Genomic DNA, 9,963 nt, shown 5'->3' on the forward strand with positions numbered 1-9,963 from the left:
ATGGGCTGTAACTTCCAGTCCCTGCTAGTGAGGAAGTCCTATCAGTAACGAGAATCAATCAAGGTAGAAGAGATTTCCAACAGCACTTTGAAGAGGTACACTGCCACTAACTTATTTTAAATGGCTAAAGTAACTGTCAAAGCTGAGTAAAATAAATGAAAAATTGTCGTGATAATAAAGCTCCTGAATTTAGCAAACATTTGTGTGTGTGCGTCTGTGTACACACACAAAGCTCTGTGTACGACATAAAGATGTAAGAATGTGGTCCCCAGGAAGGTCCCCAGGTCCCCAGGAATGTGATTCACATTCCAGGAACTTCAGATCCAGAAGAGGATAATACGGCAGTGCACAGACAGCTCTGACAGGAGCCCTTGTGTAGGAAGTGCCACATGAATAGTGTGGACATTTTGAGATTTCAGGGCCATCTGCCTAGGAAATGCTTTCTGGAAGAGAGAGTTTATCAGGTGGCTAAAACAGTAGAGTCAATTGGATTTTGCTGAGTGTTGATGGTAAGCAAGATAGGAAATTTCAGAAGAAGTGAACATTCTATGCAAAGGCGCTGAACAAAACAGTGACATTTTAAGTTATCTTTGGGGACTGATAAATGGATCAATTTAGTTGGAGCAGAAGGTGCGTATTGTTAAAGAATAATCTTCAAAAAGAGGTAAAATCATGACTCTTATACAGATATAAAATGAACATGTGTTAAAGATTTTATTTAACTCATTGTTAATGAGGGGTATTACAACCAGTTCAGAAGAAAATCCAAACATCAGTCCCACTTATAAATCAGGAACATTGAAATGGATGCGCAATCAGAGGCAAAACTGGCTCCTTCCATACGGGAGAGGGAAGTCTATTGAACTTTCATTGAACAGTTTTTTCATGTCTGTAGACAAGAATTATTTTGCATCACTATCATTCCTCCACCATTTACACAGCTTTAAAATAGCTCAAAGGCATTGAAAGGTGCAGATCCCCCATAGACTCAGAATCAGATAACCCCTGGAGAAGTATGCTCTAGTTTTCCATTGAAACACCAATTATTTCTGCAGTCTGGCAGTGTTAGGAAAGAGGTCAGGCTGCATAGGTGGGAAGGGATCAGATTATGGAAGACCTTAATGCTAGGTGGATGGAGCTTCATCCTGCACAGACCAGTATCAAAGTAGTCAAAGTGACAACTTGATGTTCACCTCAAGAAGGCAGCATTCACGAAGGGAGTAGTGGAGAGACCCTTGACAGCGGGAGGCATTTGGGGCATGTGGCACTTGATAGATTTGAGGCCAAAAGTTCCTGAACTAAAATGGAGGCAGACTGTCAAGAAAGGTTAAGCAAAATTATATAAGAAGAATCAGTATTGGTTGAGAGAAGTCAAAACAGAAGATAACTGTAGTTTTAAACCATGATTTGGAGCTATTTCCATTCAATTCAACAAGGAGTGCCTGAAACATACTGGGATCTGTGCAAGGTGCTGGAGTTACAAAAACCAGCAAGATAGAGTTCCTGCCCCCAAGGAATTCTCAATCCCAGGAGGAAGACAGACGTGTACACAAACACTACTGCAATGTAAAGGCTCTCATAGAGGTAAGTATCAAGTGCTCTAGGAAGTCAGATAAGGAAGCAGTTGACACTAGGACAGTGGACACGGGTGTGTCACACAGGAAGCAGTCAAAGAGCTGTGATTTAAAAGATACAGTTATCTGGATGAACAAGGTGAGCCAGGTTATGAGGAGTCTCATGGACAAAGGAGAAGTTGAAAGTGAAAAGAGCAGAGTTTACTACCCATTGCAGGGTAGTAGAAGCCATGCTGAGGAGCCTGGACTATTTTCTGTGGATTAGGAGCTTGTCAAGCAGAGGAATGTTTGGGGGAAAAAAAACAAGGAAAGGCTATAAATCAGTTTATGCATATGGAATTTTCAGAGGGTGAAATATCTCAGGAGGAATAACTGGAGCTCATTCATTTCTATGGCCACTGAACAAACACTGAAAATTAGAGAGCAGAGCAAATGAATGAAGAAGATCATAAGGAAACTTACAGAATTTAGGGTCAGCAGGGGAAATCCACAATGAGTGGACAAAAAAGGGTGGCCAAAAAAGTGGGAGAAGCCAAAGAATGCAGTTTTCCAGGGCAGGGATGGCCCATCGTGGCATCTGGTGAAGGAACGTCATGGAAGATGTAGGCAAGGAAGAACTGGAGGTTAGCAGCTAGGAGCTGATTGGGAGCCGGCTTGGAGAAGGCCTTTTATTGCAGTGGCTACTCATTGACATGCAGAATGCATTTTCATAGTTGATAGGTTAATGTTAAATATTTTAAGAGACTTGCTTTCACAGGTAAGTTATAGTGGCAACAAATATTAAAATGCAGAATGCCGGCACATAATTATGGTGATGAGTTCCTTTCTGTGATCTGTGGAGAGCACCCAGTGAATGAAAGCCATTCACCATGACTTCTTCTGTCTTCTTCTACTGTTTCTTCTTCTGTTTCTTCTATTACCAAACTTTACAGACAAACTTTTTTTTTTTCCTTTTTGTCTTTTTTTTTTCGTGTCCGGCAACGGATCGCAACCCTCAGTGTCACGCCCATACCGGACCAGGACCGGCAACGGGATCGCAACCCTCAGTGCTGCGCCTGCACCTCGCTCAGCCAGTGAGCGGGAACCGGTCTGTATGTGGGATCCGAACCCTCGGCGGGAGCGCCGCTGCGCTCCCAAGCGGCGCACTGTAGCGGTGCGCTACCAGGCCGGCCCTACAGACGAACTTTTTAAATATAAAGACTGAGGTATTTTATTTCCGATTCTTCAGTGAGACAACAGCCAACCTGTGATGAGTGTGCACCTGGGTGGGTGGTAATCAAATGCTGCTCAAATATCAACCCATTTGAAAAAGTGAAAGCAACGCTCCAAAATGAGGCTCACCTGAAGGGGTGTGTAACCCTTACCTGGTGGAGGACGTATAAATGACAATCACTGGATACATTACCCAGAGATGGAAATTCTAGCTGTTGAACGAAGTCATAATTGAATCTTTATTCTTTCACATACCTTCCAACTGCATGTGGATGCTTTCTTGTTGATTTTCTCTGCCTTGGCTTTTAGACCTTCACTTATATAGCATCTAATGATGATATAAACATACAGTGAGTTAAATAATACAAACAGTTGTGTGTTGCATGATGTTTTTCTATTTGAATGCTCCACCTTTGTCTCTTGAAACAGTCCATACAGTAAGTGGAAGTTATTTTCTCTCTGCATAGTAAAATATGATCACTCCCCACAGGAGCTTGTGCCAGAATAATCAGAATTAGAATTCAGATCTTTTTTGTCACAGATGACTTGTCTTACTAAGCTTTGGCATTGCATGAGGAACCACACAGAAGATATGAGAATGTGCAGTAGGCTAAGACAGGGCAGCATCATAGGATTCTGGGGAGGAGAGTCTTTCAAAGAGAACCTGGTATATAGTTCCTGGTATTTGCTCAGGAGACTTCAAGGGAAGTGACCACCAAAAAGGCCATCGGTTGGCCATTAGCTTTGTCCCTGCTGATCTTTCAGAGAAAGGTGTCAATACTGTACCAAGAACAGAAATCAGATTTCAGGGGTCAAGCAGAGTGTTAGCAGTGAAGCAGGCGGAGGAAACATTGGCAGTGAATGGGTGATTGAGAAGCTCAGTGGAAGGACAGATAATTAGGAATTAGGTGAGAAAGGGCAGAGCAGAGTCATGTGAGGGCAGCCTGTGTTTTACAGAACACTCTTATCCTGAATGAAATACAAGAGCTTAACGCTGTACATTCCTGCCAAGGGTTGTGTCTATTTTTCACTTAACAGCTAGGCTCAGCCTTTCTTCATGGGGGTGGAAATTTCTGAGTCTAACATGTGGATAATTGGTTGATTGCTTATTCAATTGGTTGATTCTGGTTCCAGAATAGTCACTAGTTACTATTCTCAGTGTCCTCTCTCATTGGCTTTGGAGTGAGCTGTTGCCTGCAGCCACCCTGGGGAGCCACGCGTTACCTTCCCCTTATAGGTCTCATGCAAGACAGATACTGCTTGGCCAACTCTGTTGTAAGCATTTGGAAGGTGCTGGTCAGGAGGGATTGTGTTTACATCTGCTGGAGTCAGAAAAGCGTGGGAACACAAACCAAGCTACAAGGCTTCTAATGGAGGTCTTGGGAATTTGCGCTTGGATGAGGGATAGGTGAGGCTTTTTCCTCCTGCAGTATACCTAGAAAGCAACATTTCCTAGCTCTGATGAGTAAGATTCTGTCATCAACTTCTGCCATTCATTCTATCATTAACATGTAGCCTATAATCTCATCAGAATCATTTTTTGGTTGTGCTTCAGTTTCAATATTTGGAAATGGAAGAAGGAAACAGACGTTCTGGAAGGTCTATTATATGCCCCGTATTTTATAGCACCTCAATTTTGTTCTCATAAAAACCCAGTGAGGTAAATACGAGGGTACTTCAAAAAGTTTGAAGAAAAACAGCAATATAAATCTTTCCGTGAACTATTTGAAGTACACTTGTATTCTTAGTCTCATTTTATAGCCGAAAGCACAGAACTTCAGAGAGATGGTGGTATGTCCAGCTAGTGCAAAGCTGTAACTTGATCCTAAAAGCATCTGATCTTCCCAGACACAGGTGAAATTTTGAAATATGGCATGCTAAGGGTCAGTCATCACATATCAGGTTCTGAGAACATCAAAGTTGCAACTATTTGCAATTCTGTCTAACATATTCTTTACTGGTGTCATCTCTATAAATTCCAGATAATTTGCTCAAACATTCTAAGTAGCTTTTATTGAGGTTTTCTTCTACTTGTTATGTTTTATGTACTTTTGTGGCACCTTAGTTTCTTAATATGTTTAAAATGCCATCTATAAACAGAAAACGTGATAAAAAATAGCCATACATTTATAACAGAGCTAATATTGCTTTTTCCCATCTTAGATAGTAATAATTTTCCTGAAGAGGAAACAGATACAATTCTAGCATTTCAACATTCATTCTGTTGCTACAATTCAATGAAAATCTATTTTTAAATGCACAAATGAGAAATACAAGCAATTAAGAATAAAAACAAATTAACTGGCATTGGATATATATTAGTGTTAGCATTTCTTAAATTATTCTCCTATGGAATAATGTGTTCTGTAAAATGGACCAAGATGTTAAAATCAGATAATGAAGATCTTTTCCTCGTTTGCCTAAAAAATATATTTAATGTATAGAATTTTATAATTTTAAGTTTTGTAATAAATTATTCTTAAGGCTTTAGTATCTGTCATCACTCATTGAATACTGTGGTGTAGCAGTAGTATGATATGTAACTGAGTAAAAATAAATTGCATTTAAAATTGCTTTAGTATTTTTTGGTATTCCACAGTGAGTACCCTGACCCCCAGGGTTGCTGGGTCACCTGAACTTGTTTGAGAAATTGGACAATCAGTGGAGTTACTTTCAAATTATTCATTAAATGTACCATTCATAACAGGTCAGCCTTATTACTGTAAAATATAGAATGACTCCACAGTAATTATTTAAATATTTATGTGTGAAGTTTCCTTCTTTGCATTTATCAAGTATAATAAAATGCTTATGAATAATCAGTGTCTTCACTACAGTATAACGAACAGTCTCTTTTAGCCTATTTATACATAAAATGCCAAAGTAAACGCTAAAACATTTACAAAGTGTGTTTAGTATTCACCTCTATCCCCTCCCCAAAAGAAAACAGCAGTATGAAATGGTTCTGTGATTCGGTGCACTTCATCCTCTCATGCAGCCCAGTACCTAGCTCATCTACGATGGAAGAATATGATCATTTAAATGCAACAAGAACATCTTTGTAAATGGGCCTGTCCCCTTTCAGCAGCAGCACAGAGCTAGGATTCATCTCACCATTGGCTCTGCTTCCCGTAAATGGAGAAGCTGAGTTACCAAGAAGCCAGCTAGACCTTCCTCCCTTCCTGAGCTTTGAGAGCCAGGTCTTTTTAAATCCCACCCTTCCTTCCTGAAAGCCTGGGCTCAAAAGGGCAGTAAGAAGGATGGAAAAAACACACACCTCCACCCCTTGCTGGCCTTTCATCCCTTCTGAGATGGTCTCAGAGTATTTGCCAGGGAAAGTATGCCCTAGATCTAATACCAAGAATGGCTTCAGGGTGATTTTTTTAATGGGTAGAAAAAAATCATTATTAAAAAATTTTTTTTAATTATTATAGCTGAAGTTTGAAGAACACCACGGATGTTCTCTACTGAGAGTGAAGTAACTGAACACCATGTGCTCCATTCAGAGATGCTTAGGGTCAAACTTTAGTTTCTATCTCCTTTATGGGTCTGTAGTAGATAATGGAGCTTGTGACTATCCCACGCGTGGGACTAGGTTCACAGGGCAAGCTGAATACAATAGTCTATTTTTAACATATAACTAAAGATAATGTACAGTTTTGAATGTGTACATGTAACCATCATTATAGAAGAGAGAGCATGAAATAGGCTCTGTAATGAAGAAATAGAATCTGAGGAAGAAAGCAATAATTGTTTTGTTCAATCTTAGGGCTTCTTGTAAAGGTGACAGTGGAAAATCCTATTGACATGAAGCACTTTAGCTCCCTTTGCTCTGTTTTCCTGCTTTATAAAAGGGAGTTAAGTCTAGCCTGCTTAACTTCAGAGGAACTGTAAGTTAACTAAGGATTTCCATTCCTTCTGCCACCTCCCCAGCTCAGGCCGAGATCACCACATGCCTGGAACAGGTGCACTAACCTCATTCAATTCAAGCTTGTGTGTGTGTGTGTATTCTCCTACACATCACTGCTAGATTAAACCTACCAAATACCATTTTTATGGGCCTGTTTCTGTATTCAAAAATATTTAAAGGCTCCCCATTTTCTAGAGGAGAAAATTTTGCAGTATTATATTTCTCTGTATTCTCCTACACATCACTGCTAGATTAAACCTACCAAATACCATTTTTATGGGCCTGTTTCCCTATTCAAAAATATTTAAAGGCTCCCCATTTTCTAGAGGAGAAAATTTTGCAGTATTATATTTCTCTGCTCTGGCATCACACCAGACAGATATTTCTTCTTTCCTTCATCACAATCATTATGATAATTATCAACAAACAATTATTTTGTACCTTCATTACCATAGGCTTTGCTGCCTTGGATCTTTGCATATTTTCTTTCTTGAGTCTCATCTCAAATTTCTACCCTTTCTCAAAAAGACCCAGGTAAAATCCACCTTCATGTCTCTTAAATTTCCACCCACTCTCTCCCTCTAGTGATCTGGCTCTCCTGAGAACCCTTGCTTTCAACATGTCCTCTACATGTTGGTATATTTCCTCCTGGTCTTATTTTCTGTATATGCAAACTTATATAGTGTTTATACCAAATTGGAATCATACCAATTATTTTTTATTCTTTTTTCACTTAACATATGAACATTTTCATTTCATTAACTATTTTTGAAATGTGATTTTTAGTGACTTCATAAATAGTCTAGATCCAGTTCTACATTGTATGAAGGCATTTACATACAGCTGGAAATTTAGGTTGTTTACTTTTTTTTTTTTGCTAATAAATAATATTTGTCCTGAACATTCTCGTTCATCTCTAATTATATACTTGAGATAAGTTCTAAGAATGGCCTTCTTGAGAATTATTTTTATAAGATTCTTGATGTGTATTTCCAAATTACCTTCCAGATATGTTATGCCTATTTTTTTTCTAGTGCATAAATATGTCCATTTTATTACTGATCATCAGCACTGGGTATTATAATTTGCTTATACTGTTGGTTAATTAGGTACCTGAAACCTGTCTCATTGTAGTTGTACATATTCTGAATACAGGCAGGCCTTTATCCAATATGTATTTTACAAATATTTTCTTCCAGTTGGTGACTCGTCTTTTATCACTTTCTTAACAATATCTTTCTAACATTGTATGAAGGCATTTACATACAGCTGGAAATTTAGGTTGTTTACTTTTTTTTTTTTGCTATAATAAATAATATTTGTCCTGAACATTCTTGTTCATCTCTAATTATATACTTGAGATAAGTTCTAAGAATGGCCTTCTTGAGAATTATTTTTATAAGATTCTTGATGTGTATTTCCAAATCACCTTCCAGATATGTAATGCCTATTTTTTTTTCTAGTGCATAAATATGTCCATTTTATTACTGATCATCAGCACTGGGTATTATAATTTGCTTATACTGTTTGTTAATTAGGTACCTGAAACCTGTCTCATTGTAGTTGTACATATTCTGAATACAGGCAGGCCTTTATCCAATATGTATTTTACAAATATTTTCTTCCAGTTGGTGACTCATCTTTTATCACTTTCTTAACAATATCTTTCTAAAAACAGAAGCTTTTAATTTTTGATGATGTAAAGCCACTTGACCACGACTATGCTAGTTGTGGTGCTCTTTTACCTGCTGGTCATCCTGCACCAACTGGGCCGATTGTCGAGCTAAGGCTGGGTCTGGAGTCCAAGATCCTTCAAGCCTGTTCACATACTGGGTCGCAAACCCTTCACATGCCAGGCTGGGTCACCAGACCCTTCACACGCAAGGCTGGGTCACCAGACCCCTTCATGCAGGTCTGTGAGCTAGGTAACCAGCCAAACGGTCCTTGGACCCATAGGTTGGAAAGCATGGCTGCACAGGGTGGATGCCCGAGGCCAATGCCCACCTGCCTGCTTCACCAAACTCCTCTCTACTCTCTCTCTCTCTGAAAAACACAAGAATAGCAACAAAACTAAAAAGATACATTGGTGTGCATGCATGCACACTAACTACACACACACACACACACACACACACAATTTGCTTACAAAGGATGTGCTAAAACCACACCCAACTGGACCTAAGGCAAGGGCCCTGACCAAACTATTCTATTTTCCCAACAGATGACTTTCAGTATATCACATTTTGCCATGGACTTTTCCTTTTGGATCATACCTTAGAAATCCTCACCTAATCCGAAGTCACAAAGATTTTCTCCTGTGTTTTCTTCAGAAGTTTAAAAGTTTTAGGTTCTGTATTTAGACTTATGATTCGTTTAGTGTTAATTTTTGCATATGGTATGAGATACAGGTGAAGGTTCATTCTTTTTGTGGTAATTAGTAAAAGATTAGGAATTCTACCAGATAAGAAAATTAGAGTCTATCTAAGGCATGTTTGTTGTTGAAGGGAGAGGGAAGTTTGCCTTTAACATAATAGAGGGTAAATTGATTATTGCTACCCATTCATATCTTGAGTCTAATTTGGGGCATGCTTCAAAGTAATGGATGGGATGGGCCCGTGGCTCATTTGGTAGAGTGTGATGCTGATAACACCAAGGCCACGGGTTCGGATCCTTATACAGGGATGGCCGGCTGCTCACTTGGGAGAGCGTGGTGCTGACACCACCAGGTCTAGGGTTGGGATCCCCGTACCAGTCATATTCTAAAAAAAAAAAAAAAAAGTAATGGATTATTGGCAGGAAACCATACACTATTATTACCTCTTAGATTATTTGTTTGGGGGATAGATTTATTTCACTTAAACAGTTAATGTAATTGTATTAGTTTATTTATTTGTACAACAAGCATTTTTGAGGACCTATAAAGTACAAGTCTATAGTAGAAGATGTGGAAAAATAATTTCATTGCCATACCATGAATAACCTGCGTACAATTAACATCCGAATTCCAGAGTGAAAGGGAGTCAAGGTAATTAACTTTTTTGAACCACAAAATTGTTATTGTATGAGGAACATCTGCCAGCATTGAGAGACTTGCACACTTGGGAATGCACTAATAAAAATTATGAAGGAAAGGACTGTGATAAATAACATTTTGTAGTGAATATAGCTCAGGGTTATTTGTGAAATAAAGAGTTTCTCAGCAATCGGGAGTGCCACCAAAGCTTTTTAATCACCTGCATTTTTCTCTGTAGGTCATCAGCTCAATGA

The 9,963-nt window shown here is 39.0% G+C and overlaps 1 protein-coding gene across 1 annotated transcript in view; it reads left to right on the forward strand.

The window, feature by feature from the left end:
* Positions 1-9,963, forward strand: part of LOC103598953 (protein furry homolog) — a gene marked incomplete at its 5' end in the record, with an annotated part of 113,293 nt that overhangs the window by 6,413 nt on the left and 96,917 nt on the right. The window lies entirely within an intron of this gene.

This window comes from Galeopterus variegatus, unplaced genomic scaffold (genome assembly GCF_000696425.1).
Source record: "Galeopterus variegatus unplaced genomic scaffold, G_variegatus-3.0.2 Scaffold2796, whole genome shotgun sequence".
Lineage (NCBI taxonomy): Eukaryota > Metazoa > Chordata > Mammalia > Dermoptera > Cynocephalidae > Galeopterus > Galeopterus variegatus.